Here is a 16,709-nt window from a genome sequence, read left to right on the forward strand (position 1 = left end):
CACTCCCTAGATCCCAATGATTTTCCCGCCCCACAGCACCTCTAATTATCACCTCGCCTCGCGCCTCTCTGATTACCCCTACCCCGCACCTGGGTGGCCGCTCCCTTGTGCGAAACCACCCAGGGGGAGACTGGCTCGCGCTCCGCTCCCCCTGGGTCCCCTCTTAACAGGGTTAAAGTTGGGACTCAAAATCAAAGGAACGGCTGCGCATGGCAATTCTTAGAAACAAACACAGTGTCATTTTCTTACGAAAAGGAAATATACGTGCACACTTCTGTCTGTAATTATTAAAAGAAATTAAAGGTAACTTGAAAATAATGTCGTAGACTCCTTGCGGCTGTAAATGCAAATATACGTCAATTTCATAAAGTATATTACACGAAATTGATGTTGGCATGGGGGCAACTTCTAGGATCTCAAGTATGTTTGCTTCCAGGAGTTTCAGGCGTTTCTTGACAAGCATAATTTATTTAAATTAACACAAATAAACAAAGCTAATGAAAATTCCCAAATACATGCGAAAGAAATGGAAACACAAAGAGGAGTATTTTTGTGAGTGATTTTTGGAGCAAAATGAAATAGATACACCAGCTTGAGAATCTCCAATACATAACATTAATAAACATGTATTCATATGTAGGAAGTCGGCATTTATGCATATAGAAATGAAACACACACGTGAATTTGCACTTTGAAACATGTTTTGATTCCCCGTTGGATAAAATCGTTTTTCCCATCCATTAGTAATGTCTTAATTAATTAATTAGTGAGTCACCCATGCTAAAAGGAGAATAACTTTAGGCAGACCCAAACCCTTAATAGAGTCTAGTGATCTGGGAGCAACATGCCATAATCATGCACAGCAGCAGAAAAAAGTTACTGGGTCTTCCAGAACATTTAACATGAGAAGCAGTTTCTCACCTGGACTCAGTGACAGCAGGTTTGTAATACAGACTCCTGCAGCACAGGGTGGGCCACCAACCTTTCAGGGGCCATCCAACCCAAGCAAATACATATCTGGGAGTCTGTGGGACTAAAGAGCCCCTCTTCACCTTCAGCAAAGGGCCCATCATTTTACGTTACGCTTCTATCTCACAGGTGCTTCAGACTTCAACTAGAGTCAATTTCCAATCAGATCCAATTTAGGAATGTGCCTGCCAAAGTCTGTGTTTAACTAACTACATCCTCCTTAATTTGAGGTTGATTTTTTACTTTGACAGGTAACCCTCACCTGGAATAACAACAAAAGGCCATGTGAACAGATATACTTACAAGGAAGTATATTCCACTGTAGCTGCTAAAAGAGAAAATCTAGTTCTGGTTGAAAACTCACGTTTTGTGAATTACTGGCAGGATAGCACTAGAATGATGATAAATACGTAGGTTTAGGTTCGCATGCTTTATGAATTTAACCTCAAGTTTCGTGAGGCATTAGTCACAAGGGTTATTTGGGGTGCACAGCTCAGCCTTGGAAATCGACCACTAAGAAACACTGCATGCAAAAATAAAAGGTGTTTCACAAAGTCGGTTAGCCAAGGCGTCATTCACAACCATGCAACGAAATAAGGGTTAAAATGACACAGTCATTACTTTGAGGGAATTCTCAAATATTGTACATGGCCCCTAAATAATTATCTGCAATCCAATCTTATTCCTGAAATGTGTGGGTATATAAGATGTATTAAATAGAGGAGGGTGCACCAGAGCCTCAATTTTTCACAGAAAATGTGACCAATAGAAAGATATTTCATAGAGAATTATTTTCAACGAAAACAAAATACTTTTTTAAAGTATGTCCAGATTCATTACCCAATGCATTTACTGCAGACATATATGATTGATGGAAACATGCAAATATCAAAATGCTTCCTGACTATCATACAATTCTTTACAAAGATTATAAAGCTCCTATGTAAGTTTTATATACACCATATTCAAATTGGGCAAACTGAAATAAGTATCTATATTAGCATATGGAATCCCGAAAAACTTTTACAAACCTTTGAAAACAAAATTAGGGCTGGATTACTAAAGTCATTTATGATTATAAATGTTTGTTTGAATTGCAAATAGCTCAATTTACAAGTTTAGAGTACCCACAGATGCATCACTCATAAATTCATCTACACCTAGGTAATTTTACTCCTCGGCAGAGTAATGTTGTGCGGGAGTAAGTCTCATGAAAGGGCTGTGGAATGGGCAGTTCAAGGCATGGTACACCAGTGAAGTTTGTAAACACCCTCAAACACGCCAGTTTGGGCATTCAGAAACTTCCCTCCGATCATTTATCACCCTGTACAAGGACCGAGATCTTCTCCTGCCAACGGCTGTAGTTAGTCCCTTTTGATGGCGGGAAAGCGAATTGAATATCCCCAAAGCATGTGAGAGTTTAAAAGTGGTTCCTCCATGGAAAAAAAATATTCCCTCTGTGGAGAAAAAAACGGAAGAAAGTGCTATGAGACAAAGGAACTACTATAAGACATTTAAGGCCTGATTATGAGTTGGGCAGGGTATACCGACTTGTGCCTAAACCTTTCTTTACACACAGGTCAGAATTACAAGTTGGTAGGTATTTAACGTCTCCACTAATTATCAGATGTGCTGAATACCTCAACCTTCATTAAATTTTGGTAGGTCGAAACAGACAAAATTTAACAGAAGAAAAGCATATGGCTTTTACCGTATCATGTGCATTTTGATGCTTTAAGCACCAAGGGGCATATTATCAAGGGCATTATCACCGCTTTAGCGGCACTTTTTGCCGATAAAGCGGCGATATTTTTAACGCCCTATTAGCAAGCCTGCGCTAACATGCGTTAGCGCAAGCTTTCCGGCGTTAGCTGGAGGTTTTTCTATTACCTTGCATGCCAGCGATATTTATCGCTAATGACATGCAAGGTAGGCGTTACTTACCTAAATTTCATGGTAAAAGTCGCTAACAGTACTTCGCAGTATTATCAAACATGACCTGCGATAAAAAAATTCGCGTAGGCCCCAAAGAAGGCAGGATTTCAACACCTGCTAAAAACCTGACTAAAGATGGTGATACATGGAGGTACATAGGGGAGACTAGCCAAGATCTCCATCTGAGGAGCCACAGACACCAAAGAGGTACAGGTCATGCTGTATTATTAGCCCCTTACTATGTATAGTGGTGACGTTGCGTTGTAAGGGGGTACATTGCAGTACAACATCAAATCACACCATCCGCCATGTGTCATAACATTAATGTTACCATTACTGTTTAACATACATGTTTAACTGTTTTGAGCCTGCCATGTTAATTGTGCCACTGATCATGTCATACAGGGGGTTTTCATTCATTTCATTCATTAGTCTTTATTTCGATATTTCATCATAAAAGACATGACAATAACACAAAACAAGTAAAATGACAATCGGGCATAATTAAAAATTCCATACAATATAAACCAGTATTGATCAAAGGATATATTACCAGACAATAAGATCCAAGTTGTTTAAAAAACAGATAAAAGTAAGAATTATAAAAAATAATTCTCAGTAATAAAACCACACAATTATTGTCAATTTCGATGACATCAAATATCAATAATAAAACAGGAACATTTCTCTATTAGCAGCAATCCGTAAGACCCCAGACTAAGTTATTGTTGTTGGAATGTTCCCAGCCCTAATGATCCACATCCAGCCGAGAAATATAGCAACCGCTATAACCAGAGGTTCTTGAGTATTAGTTGTCAGAATTCTCAATACTTCAGAACAGACTTGTGTGCCTAGATTCTGGCAGATAGGTACCAGCCACTTGTTACGTGGGGCAATATAGGCTGGACATACAAAAAATATATGGGCAATAGATTCTTTTTGGCCCATACACCATTTGCAGACATCATCTTGCATGCCGTTCCAAGATTTGGTAAAGGATTTAATTGGAAGGCTGCCAACCCTGAATTGGTGATATAATTTACGATCACAAGACCTAGTAATAATATCCCAGTAATCCTCCATAAAGGGGACGATCTTGTGTTCATAAAATAAGCCAGTGAGGGAGGTGGCCTCAATCTTAGTTATATATTTGTGACACACTAATGCCCAAAATGTTTCTTTAAAAACCTTTTTTGTGGGAAATTGGCTATTAGCGGGGTCAAACCACAAGTTACTCATCCCCATATCCACCAGGAACGTTCTAACTTCCTTAAACCATGGGATGTTACCTGAACCTGCAATTGATCTAACATCCAGGATTGCCCTGGCAAATGAATCAAGTTCTGGGGTAATCCATATCCGCCGCCAAAAGGCCAACGGCCTATAACGTGCCACATCCTCAATGGAATAACATCCCAGATCCATTAAAAGAGGTTTTAGTGGGGTAGAACCGGGGAGACCTATCAGATTCCTAAAAAAATAGTTTTGGACCTTAACCAACATGGATAGATCAGAGTAGCCCCATAGTTCTGCTCCATACAGGATTGCAGAGCTAATCCTTGAATTGTAAATTTGAAGGGCAGGACCTATCCTTTTGGTCAGGGACGAACGCTGTTCTTTAATTAAGCACCGTGTCAGCTGGGCAAACTTGAGAGAAAAAACATAAATCTGAGGTTTCCATTTTATTTTGGACTCTAATGTGATTCCTAAATAGGTCATTACATTAGTCTGGGCTAACTTGATACTGTTCATGGTTACAAAACCATCCACTTGCTTTTTCTTAGTAAGGATCATAAATTTGGTTTTGTCGACATTAACCTGTAGATCATTGTCAAAACAAAACTCTTCAAATGTATCCAGTGCCCGTTGTAAACCTATCTGGGTTTTGGATAATAAGAGAGTGTCATCCGCAAACATAAGTAACGGCACTTTGGTGCCATCCAGGGATGGAGCATCCGTTGGAAAGGTAGAAAAATACTCCATAACCCTGTTAATAAACAACAACAAAAAGTGTTGGCGCTAAGACACATCCCTGTCTAACCCCACGTGACACAGTGAATTTGCTTGTGACCTGCCCTTGTAAACCCCAGCGAACACGTGCAAAATTTCCCTCATGTAGCTTAATAACTAGGGCCAATAAATCCGAAGGCATCCCCATTTCGCTCAATGCCCTCCATAGCTTCCTCCTAGGCACCAAATCGAACGCAGACTTGAGGTCAATAAAGGCGGCATAGATGGTACCACCACCCAAACTCACCACACGCCAATATATCAATAAAAACCTAAAAACTTGCTCGATGGTGCCTACGCATGGTCGAAACCCAGCCTGTAGTGGGGACAATATATCCTCTTGCTCCATCCAACTCAGTATTCTTACGAGAACCATCCTTGCAACTATTTTTTGTATGCAATCGATCAAGCTGATCAGGCGGTAATTTCCTGGATTGGAGCAGTCTCCCTTCTTGTAAATTGGCAAGATTTCAGCTCCCCGCCATGAATCTGGAATGTGTGCCCCAGTAGCCATTGCATTTGCAATAAATAATATATATGGCACCCAATTAACAATATCATTTTTATAGAGATCCACCGGAACACAACCCATGCCAGATGCCCTACCACTGGGGGCCTTGTTAAGGGCATCCTCTGCCTCCTTATTGTCAAACGGTATAAATTGTTTATTTGTTGGAGAACAAGGGTTAAACTCCAATAATAAGTCTGGCAGCGAGTGATCAGTCCCAGCCCCTAATACAGAAAACTGAGCACCAAAATGATTAACCCAGACTTCTGGGGAAACATAGTTTGCAGGGGATTGTGTTTGAATACCCTTACCCCATTTAACAATATGCCAAAACTTGGCCTGATTTTTCAATCTGCTAGCATCGAGCAGATCTTTCCAATGCTGCTCGTCCCATTCTTTTTTGACACAATGCAAGGCTTTTCTATAATTTTGCCTGGCCATCTTGATGTTTGGCATTTGTTTGGACCTAATTGCCAGGGACAGGATTTTATAAGATTCAGGGCACGACTTATTGTACCATGATTTCTCTCTACTCTGGCTCATTATTTTCTGGGGTCTAGTGGGGTTAGAGAAATGGGATTTCAAACTTAGAAATAAGTCTTCATGAATGTTAGAGATGCTATCATTGATTTCCACCTGGGTATTAAAAGATCGCAATATGGCCAATGACCGTGCAACCTCTGATCTTATGTTTTCTAGAGCTTCCTTATCATCAAACACTCTTGCCCATCAAACACTACGTAGATCATTTGTTAGCAGGGCATCAGCGGTGGCCACCACTGTTGGTTCATTACCAACCGACATTACAGTAAGGTTGGTACTAAGAAGCAAAGGATTGTGATCGCTTTCAGGACGATCAATAATCATCATGTCATCCAAAATGGACCAATGTTCAATGTTGATTAAAATATAATCAATTCTGCTTTTATGCAGACCATTATCAAAGGTGGCCCTACCCATTTTGTCTGACGATGAGCGTCCGTTGGTAGCTCTAAAGCCACGTTCCAAACAAAAACCCAGCAATTGCACAGCCGATTCAGACCATCTTTTTATGGGTGGTAGATCAAGCAGGGGAATATTCCAATCGACATCCTCCTCATCCATGATATTTCTCCCTTCATAATTTAGGGGTTCAAATGTGCGATTAAAATCCCCCGCTATGATCGTAATACAATCATGCTTAATTGATTGCCTAACCCAAAGAGTAAGGCCCCCCCGAGGGCCTACCTACTTTTCCTTTCACTGCTGCTTTATAAAAATTTTAAAAAACCTAAACGGTGAACGAGTTCAACAGCCCATGTCTCCTGAAAAGCCCAAATATCACACTCCTCCACAAAGTCTGTCCACTCTGCTACCGGGAGTCTACGCTGTAAACCTGCAATATTCCAGGAAGCGAACATAAACAGGGAAGGATATCTACTCTGGCCTGGCAGAGGGTGAGCATCCACAGACTGTATGGGGACTTCCAGCACCACATCACCCTGTGATGTTTCCCTCCCCAAACCCAACTCCTCACACATAGGGATCACAATGTCTGGCCTTTCTACATCACCAAAGGCCACTGTAGAACCACCAAGAGTATTGCCATCAATATATTCCAGGTTATTACCACCCCCATCATCACAAAAAGCAATCCCAGCATTGGATTCTGGGCTCCCTATAGAAAGGGAAAGTCAATCCACCTGATCCAAAACTCCAAACTTATGGGAATGTTGTATAGGGAGTCATTTATCCACTCCCTATTTCGTTCCATATTATCGGACACTGGGGCCAACCATTTCTGCCTTCCCAAATAATTTCCCTGAGGATAAAAATAGGAAAGAGGATGGGACTTGATGTATGATGCCGAGCCCTCCGTTCCCAGTTCACAAATACATTTCACGGCTCGTTTATCTCTAAAGTTAAGGACAATACAGTCACCTGTAGAATCCTTCTTTCGAGACCCCACCCAACCTACTCTACGCACATGAATGATCTCACTAAACACATGTAAGGGTAGGGGTCTATGTTTGTTCAACCAATGTAATGATTTGTTCTTAAGTTCATCATAAGATTCCAGATTGTTACTACCAAGCTCTGGAACCCCCGACAAAACCACTACATAGGGTGCACAATCTGAAGGTAAATCTAAAAGAACCCCGTTGGGCTTAGGTGCATTTCGAGCACTGGTCATATGGCTCCCAGTACTAGCAACTCTAGGGGCAGGAGGATAGGACCCCCTATTCTCATGTGATGGAATGTTTTCCCCTGCATCAGAATTAACAGGTGCATCAACCAACCTCGCAGTAGAACTATTATTATTAGGAGAGGGTAATGCACTTGCTTGCACAACTGGTAGCCCTGGGTTATTAAGAGAGGATTGCTGACATGACACCAACATTGGTGCGGATAAACTCTCCACCTTGGCTATTAGTTTATTTACAGGGGGTTTTAAGGGGGTTTAAAGGCATAATTACTCGTTAGATGAAATATTATCGCCGCTTACGCACGTCTCCCAAGCTATCGTATTAATGTCTACCGCAAGTTAGCGGGAGTTTTCGCGTCCTTTGCCGGCAATATCGCATGTTACCAACGTGTTGATAATACGTTGGAAACAATGCGAAAAGTATCCAGGAAATGATGTGATAACATAAATGGCGATACCTTGCTCAGGCGATCTTTATCTCCATTTCTAGATAATATGCCCCCAAATTTGCATGTTATTCTCCAATAACTCAGAATAGATGTTCTTTATCGCACCCAAGAAATAAAGCATCACCATGGTATTGTTACTTATCAGGTGCGATAAATAGCACCTAAACTCGTAACCAGGCCCTTAAGAATGATGTGGAATTTATTGCAATGACACTGGTTTCTCTGTGTTATTCAATATTTAATAAGGATTTTGTGGGAATTACTCATAATCCTGTGCCATTACCACACCCTTGAATTATCAACACCCACGCTGTCAATAATTTTGTGTGTGGTCATAGAAATGCATATTCCTGCATATGGCAGAATGTAGGCCTAGTCAAAGAAATGACCTAATCAAGTCAATGGCTCCAGATGCAAGTATTGATAAATCAGTTATGTGTTTTCCAACTTTGAGGGTCATTTTTAGAACTTGTATGAAAAAAACAACAGTAACCCCAAATGAACAAAAACATAAGCACTGTAGTCTGAGGGACATTGAGTAGCATATTAAGAGTTCAGCTTGTCTGCTATGCAGCTCAAAACAATGTTTATTTCAACATCTCTAAATTTGATAAGAAAGCAGAAATGGATCTAATAGCGCCTATAAATCACATTTTCACCTTTTAAAAAGGCATAGGATAGCATAAATGATAAACTGCATCCTGTCAATTACTCTATCAGACACTGAATCCTCCCTTATCTGAAAACATTACGGGGTGAAGCACAGTAATTAGAGTGGAAGATAGGTGACTGGAGAAGACTACCCACCTTTAAAGAAGAAATTATGAAGGCCTACTCACCCATCGCCACATACCTCAATAGAGAGGGCAGGTGTGAAAGACTGTGAGAAGGAGTAGGAGCAATAGTACTGTTGGAGGAAGTTGCAGCATCAAGATATATGATTCAGTATGAAGTGGATGCAGGATATCCCAGGTGAAACAGAAGAACCTTTTGCTTCTCTGCTTTATAATAGATATTGTAAATCACCCATACATAATACCTAATTCACTTGTTAACTGAGTAGTGCACTTGTACCACGCCCTGAATCCCGGATTACATGGAAAAGTGACACGTTATGTTGTTATATTATGTTATGCAGATTTATAGTGTGCACTTTCACCCGGGAGGGTATCCTGGCGCTAAGGAGGTGTGAGTCTAGCCAAACCTATGGCCTAGTGGGACTCCCCAACATTAAGGGTGTTCTTATAGTCCACCTTGCTTGTGACAAGATTGTGTGTGACGGTTCTCCAAGTGCTGATTGGAGCCATTTGAAAATCTTCCTCAGCATCTTGAGGGTATTGAAGCATGAGCCATTGGTGTCAATGACACTCCTGAGGTTCTTGGAATAGTCAGTCCCAGCTCTGCTGACCACTAGGTGGCGAAGTCTCAAAGTTCACCATTTTGGTCTTGCCAATGTTCAGCTTCAGGCGGCTGGTCTTCATCCTGTGGGCAATTTAAGTCATAGAGGCATGGAAGTTGATTGGGGTATCGGGGATCTTCTCCATGAGGGAGAGAATGAGCTTTATGTTATTGGCATAGGTGAGGACGTTGATTTGAGAGCAGATGATGCATTGAAGACGGGCGGGCTCAGGACGATCCTTGAGGAACACTGCAGATGAGGGCACTGGCATCCGAGGTGTATCGTCCCAGGCTAACTGGCTGGATCCTTCCAGTCAGGAAGGAGTACATACATTAGCGTATGAGTCATTGGATTCTGATGCCTTGTAGGCATTGAAGGACGATGGGGTGGGAGACGATGTCAAACACTGTGGAGAGGTCCAGAAAGGTGATGGGCACCGTGTCTCCTCCATGCAGAGTCATGCAGTTGTCATCCATGGCAGTGATGAGGACAGTTTCTGTACTGTGGTTGGATTTGATTTGATTTGAAACCAGACTGACTGGTGTTAAGGAGTTGGTGGTCATTGAGATGTCTGTTAATGATTTTCTCTGAATCCTTGGCCAGAAATGGTAGCAGGAAAATTGGTCTGTTGTTGGCAAGTGTTGAAGGATCCATGAAGGGTTTCTTTAGCAATAGGAATACAGTTGCATGTTTCCAAGCATCTGGAAAGGTTGTAGAAGTGGCCGAGGCATTCAGAATGGGTGTAAGCATGCCACTGATAGGTTGCAGTCCTCTGAAATAGGCATGGTGGGGACAGGGGTACGATGGACCCCTAAGTGTATGGATTCATGGTGCTGGTGGTTTCCTACAGGCCATCTGGCTAGCTTTGGTTCTTTGGATAAGATCGTGAGGCATTAGACCAGGTATGTTGGTTTCGTTTGTGGGCTGAAGTTGCTATAAATGGCAGTGATTTTGTTGCTGAAGAAGAATTGAGAGAGATGAATGAATGAAAAAGGATTTATACAACACATCTGCTTCCAAAGGAAGCATCTTGATGCTTTACAGATTGATGTAGAGGTCCTGCATGGTGTGATAAAGTTGGAGGCTGCCATTGGTTGGGTGAAATCCTTCACAAGGAGAAGTGTAGCTCACTGGTTAGAGGAGGCATACCCTGAAGCAGAGGTCAGACCCGGGACCAGGGTTCAATTCCCGATGCGGCAGGGTCCGGAGCCCAATTGTCCACGGACTCGATAATTCTCGCTTCGGTGCACACTCTAAGCACGAGTTCACACTATGCAGCTCTGGGCAACAAGCTTGCTTAATCTCCACAACGGCCCCCCCGCGGCGGGATGCCTGGCTTTCACCTTGGGGATGCCCAGTACGGGTTATCTCACAGGGAAAAACCAGGACGGGTTCCCAATGCAAGCGCCAAGATGCCCAAGGGTAAGTTGAGCGCTATATAAGAACACATAATAATAATAATAATAACAATGGTAAAGATTTCTTTGTGTATGGTGGTGCTGGCATCAATGTGGTCTTTCAGAGTGGTGCATTTGTTGGGCCTGGATGATTTGGTGGTGGTGTAGTTAGACATATTTGAAAGTGCTCCTGTCTGCATTTCCTTGCTCAGTCTCCATCTGGCAGTTGTTTGTAGTGGCATTTCATCAGTCTGAGTTCCAGGGTGTACCAACTCGCATAGTGTCTAGATCTAGTTGCATTGCTGTGTTAACGGAGGGCCATGGAGTTGACGCAGGAGGTGATCCAATTGTTGACATTTTTGAGGACTTTGAGAAGGATGTTTCTGTGTTTGGGTAGTTGGATGCGGAGAGTGGTGATCCAGTCCTTGTCAGTTGTGCTGCTCCAGTTTGGTAGGCTGGTCTGTATGTGGTACATGAGCACTGGACCAGGACAGGGATGCTGAACTTGATGGAGGTATCATCTGTCTGGGAGACTGGTGTGGGCACTTCGACTTGGATGTTGCTGATGGTGGTGAAAGTAAGGTCCAAGAGATGCCTAGTGGCATGGGTAGGTTCCTTTACCCATTGGGTGAGGTACAGGCCTCCAACGTCTTTGATGAGTGCTCTTCAGTTGGGGTTGGTGCGGTCTTCCAGGTGAAAGTTGAGGTCTCCACGTAGGACGTAACTTCTAGCATCAAGGGCAAGTGGTGCATCGAAGTCCGCAATGATGTCTGCGAAGTTGGTGCATAGTCCTGGTAGTCTGTAGATGAGAGTGCCACTTGGTGTGAAGTTGGCTGTCATGTGGATCTTGAACAACAGGTGTTCGAAGATGGAGAGTGACATGTCTGCGGTGGTAGTGCAACCGATGATGCTCTTGCGGATGATGATGATTCCGCCTCCTGGCTTGGGAAGACTATGCTGCTTGATGATCTTGTAGCCGGGGAGTGGCAGCTGTGGAGATGTCAGGTGCCTATGCAGGTTTCAGCCAGGTGTCTGTGAGAAGTAGATCCAGAGCATTGTCCTGAAGCAGGTCTGAGATCTCTGTAGCATGTTTGGGGAAAGAGCGGGTGTTGAGGAGTATTCATGTGAGTGTGGAGTGCTGTGTGGATGGTTGCATGACTGCTTGAGCATTAGAGAGTGGGGTGTTGGGTGATATTGATGCGGGTGCAGTGAGTGTTGGGTGTGGGTATGAACATGAAAACTTGAAAAAGCATAGGATAATGTACCTTCGGTGAGTGTGGTGTAGCAAGACAGATGCAAAAAGAACAATTGATGGACAGAAGTTTACACAATGTCAAACATTCCTCCCAATACAGAGATCTGGGCCTAAACCCATTTTTTGTTTGCTCTCCAAGCTTTCCAATTCAGACCCAGCCATATGCAAATCAGACTTGACCCTGTTTCACATGGGAACAGCCCAGCCCGAACTGACAGGCCGGGTCCTCACTGGACTGGAAACAAGCATCCTGGGACCGGTTTTGGAGCATCACCCCTCATCAGCCAGGCTAGCTTGACTCATAGAGCATGGAAAGCATGGGACCCACGGCTGGGCATACCCATCCCACTCGGGGTGACAAATGCAAATAGTACAATTGATGGACAGAAGTTTGCACAATGTCAAACGTTCATCCCAATACAGAGATCTGGGCCTAAACCCATCATTTTTTTGCTCTCAAAGCCCTTCCAGTTCAGACCCAGCCATATGCAAATCAGACTTGACCCTGTTTCACATGGGAACAGCCCATCCCGAATTGCCAGGCCAGGTCCTCACTGGACTGGAAACAAGCACCTTGGCCCGAAACTAGTCCCAAGATGCTTGTTTCTGGTCCAGGGAGGACCTGGCTTGGCAGTACGGGCTGGACTGTTCCAGTGAGGCACAAGGCTCAAGACTGATTTGTATATGGCTGGGTCCAAACTGGGGTGGCATGGTGAGCAAAAGAATGATGGATTAAACCCAAATCCTTGTGACTGGGTGTGAATGTTTACATTGTTCAGCATTCTGTCCATTATTTGTATCTTTTTGCTGCAAGACAAGATTATAGGGAGCAGCGGACGAAGTTCAAGGTGTGGAGAGATGCAGCAGAGTAGCGGCAGGGGGGGACCATTGTTCCTGACATTGGGTGCAGTCTAGGCACAGACAGGGACAGATGTGTTTGCCTTACGCTTGCCTTCAGCGTGCCAGCATGCATGTCTGTGCAGCAGCCACCATGAAGAAGATCTTGGAGGGGAAGGGTGATGTCACTTCCTTGGAAGAAGGATGATGGGAAAACCAGTGATGTCACTTCCTGTGCAGATGGATGATGGGAAATCCAATGATGTCCCTTTCTGATCGGAAATCATATGGATGAATGATGGAAAAATAAATCCTCAAGTACTTTTGAAATCACTTCTGGCTTGCATCTGCCCAAATGACAATGGTAAAATATAAAAAAAAGGTTGACAACTTGGCAGTTCATGGTATTATAATTTTCTTATATCTGGACAGTACCACAGGAAGGCTATCAGGCTACCAAAATTGGTAGTTAGGTGAAAAATTAAACTGTCAGGCCAGTAGAAACTCTTGACCAGAATGGTAATAGGTTTTATTGGCAACTCTTAAGACCAGTTTGCGAGTTGGAGGGTACCGGAGAGATAAACATAAGCACTGGTACTGCATAGATAGAAACACTGTGACACAACTGTGCACATACAAGTTAATCCTATGGAATGGGAAATATTTATTTAGAGCCAGCGTTCACTCCATACTCCCTTAGAGCCATAGAATGAAGTCTAGCAAAGCCCAGGCTGTGCTTGTGCCCACAGCTCCTGCCTTGAATGGGTGTATTTACGGTCTGATATATTTGGGTCCGGTATTTCTACACCTTAAAAATCAGAATGGAGGAACACACAACCTAGTACGTTGCCCTTTTCTATTATCTTCTCTTCTCTATTCCCTTTTATACAGGCAGCTTACGCAATTTTATGGATGTTCTAATGGACAATACTGGACACTGAAAGCAAGACTAATGCAATATGGTCCACACGGCCCAGCTATTTAGGACCATATACACTTATACACCTTCCTTATTATTTCAGTTTTGCAGAATATTTATTTATCGTTTATAGTGTCTGCAGCATGTTTGAGAAAACAATATTTTTTGGTGTAGTTTCCAGTTTGCTTTCTGTTCTGTAGCTCAAACTAAGGAGCTCCAGAACCCTGTTTTAATGATACAAACACTGGCACTCCCACCACAAGCAGGTTGGGATCCTGCCAGGGCCTTCCTCATTTAGACGTGGCAGCACCACAGTCGGCTTGGGAATACAAAGCAGCCCTAGCAATTTTGTAGGACCAGCTCCCCCCCTGCCCTGGGGAGGGGGTGGGGGGGTGCAAGTGTGAATCACTGCTTCTTTTGCAACAGGGGGCTGATGTTGCAGCAATGCTGCAAAACTGGCCCTCAGTAACACAACAACAGGCCCTGCTGCTGCAAAACCGGCCTCCACCCTTCCAGCCTCCCGGGAAATCATCTGATGCCTGCTACGGCCAGTCTGGCCTTGGACAGCACCACTGGGTTACCATCTGTGGAGCCTCACACAGATCTGCCGGCAGAAACCCCTCGGCTTGCAGTCTGTCCAGCGCTGGACGGCCTTTTGACAGTACTCCCTTTTATTGAGGGTGCCGCGATTGTCACTGATTTGTCATTCCTGCACTTCCAAGTAAGACAAAGAAGGAAAACTTTCAAATGCCCCCAACCCAGACAACGAATACCTATTGCACATTAGTGACAGGTGTCTTTTGATCTGCAGCAACAAACCCTCACTTTCAGGAGTTGTTGCTGCAAAGCAAAATAGGAAGCCTAGTTGGCTGCTTCAACGTGACAGTAAACTTTGCATTCAGAAGTATTGAAAGTGCTACTGAGATCCATACCAAGCAGGCGGCCATTTTCTATTTATGGTGGGCAGGCATCGGCGCCAATGACCTGGTGGGGTGCAGGCCACCTCCTGCAACCATAATGACCTACGTTTCTTAATCCTTTAAGCTAATCTCTAAAAGAAAGTGTAAGCTCTTTTATTCACCATGGGGTTTGAAGTTCATTGTTAATTCTATATGACCGTGGGGCCTATTAATAAGGCACACTTCTCAAACTGTAAGGGGCAGATTATAAGTACAAGTATGACTTTTGATTGCAAAATATCACATTATCATCATTAGCATGCGTACAGTACGAGTGAATACACAAAGTTGAAATGACGGCAAATATGTTTATTTTAAAGAGGGAATGCCGTAAAATAAACTTGCACATATTATGCATATTTCATTTTAATATCGAAAAAGAACCGTTGATGTAGCATGTGTGAGGGCCAAAGTAATGGCAAATCACATATAATAAAAGATAGATAAACGACAACAAATGCGTACATTTAAGGACATAAACAAAGATTTTGAAATAAATGTCCATTGCTCATCTCTAATAACCACCACCAAATGTACTTGTGTATAAGTGGTGTTGTAAATGTGGGAAAGAAAGCCAACGCGTACAGTCCTTCCGAAATTATTGGAGATGGGGATGTAATGTACAACAAAACACACACACACACACACACACACATATATATATATATACAACTTGCCATTAAATACGAATATTTTTTCAGCACGTGAAGGTGTCCGAGTGGTTTCTGTGGACTACAGCAACTTTTGTGTACGTAATATAAAGATTTCCGGTGTCTTTTTCTCGGACCGCCCGTGACAGCCTGGATTTTGTGACCGGAAGTTGTGGATCGATATATATATATATATATATATATATATATATATATATTCACAAAAAAAACATAGGTTTCAGGGGCATTGTAGTTAGCTGGACATTTCCCTCGTACAAAACCCTAGAAATTCCCCTGTTATAGTTAGTTCAGCTAACTATAACTCGCGCCCCCGCAATGCACTGCTGATGACGTCACATATTACATCACTCATGACATGGTCAGTGACATCACTGATGACATCACTGATGACATCTCAAATGACATCACTGATTACATCACTGATGACATCATCCAGTGAATGTGTGTTTTTCTGAAAAGTTTAAATATGTTTTATATATTTATAGTGAAAGGCCTATCGAAGAATGAGTGTGAATGGGTGATTTTCTAGGTGCGTAACTCACTCTATAAGTGAGTCATTAAATGTATCTTACTGCAGACTAGTGACTAAACTGTGTGAATGTCTGTATGTGTCTGTGTGTTGGTGTATAAGTGGCTGCATGGTTTTGTGAATAGCTATATGAGTGTCTATATGGGTGATTGATTGGTTGTCTGAGTATCTGTATGGGTGCCTGAGTGTTTGTGTGGGTAGGGTGTGTGTGACTCTGTGCATAGATGTGTGAGTGGGTGATTCAGTGGGTGCATGGTTTTAAGAGTTCATCTGTGATGGACTGTATGGTTGGGTGACTGTGTGTAGGGGTGTGTTAGTGATTGAATGTATATCTCAGTTGTACATGTGTCAGTAACTACATATGTGAAACACAGTGTATATGTGTGTAAGAGTATATAACTGTTTATATGTGAGAGTGTGTGATTTTGGGAGTGGCTGTATGGATGAGTGTGTGCTTCAGTAATTGTATAAGAGCGTCAGAATTTGTTAGTATTTTTATGAGTAAGTAACTTGAGTGTGTTTAACTGTATAGATGAGTAAATTAGACTAATTAATTATTTGCATGACTGACTAGGTGTGTCAGTACCTCAATGGATGATTGGCGGTGTGTGAGTGTCTATATAGGTGTATAAATGCATACGATTGTCCTGTACTGAGTGACTGTAAGTATGAGTGACTGTACAGGTG

Source organism: Triturus cristatus, chromosome 6 (assembly GCF_964204655.1).
Source record: "Triturus cristatus chromosome 6, aTriCri1.1, whole genome shotgun sequence".
In the NCBI taxonomy this organism is placed as follows: Eukaryota; Metazoa; Chordata; class Amphibia; order Caudata; family Salamandridae; genus Triturus; species Triturus cristatus.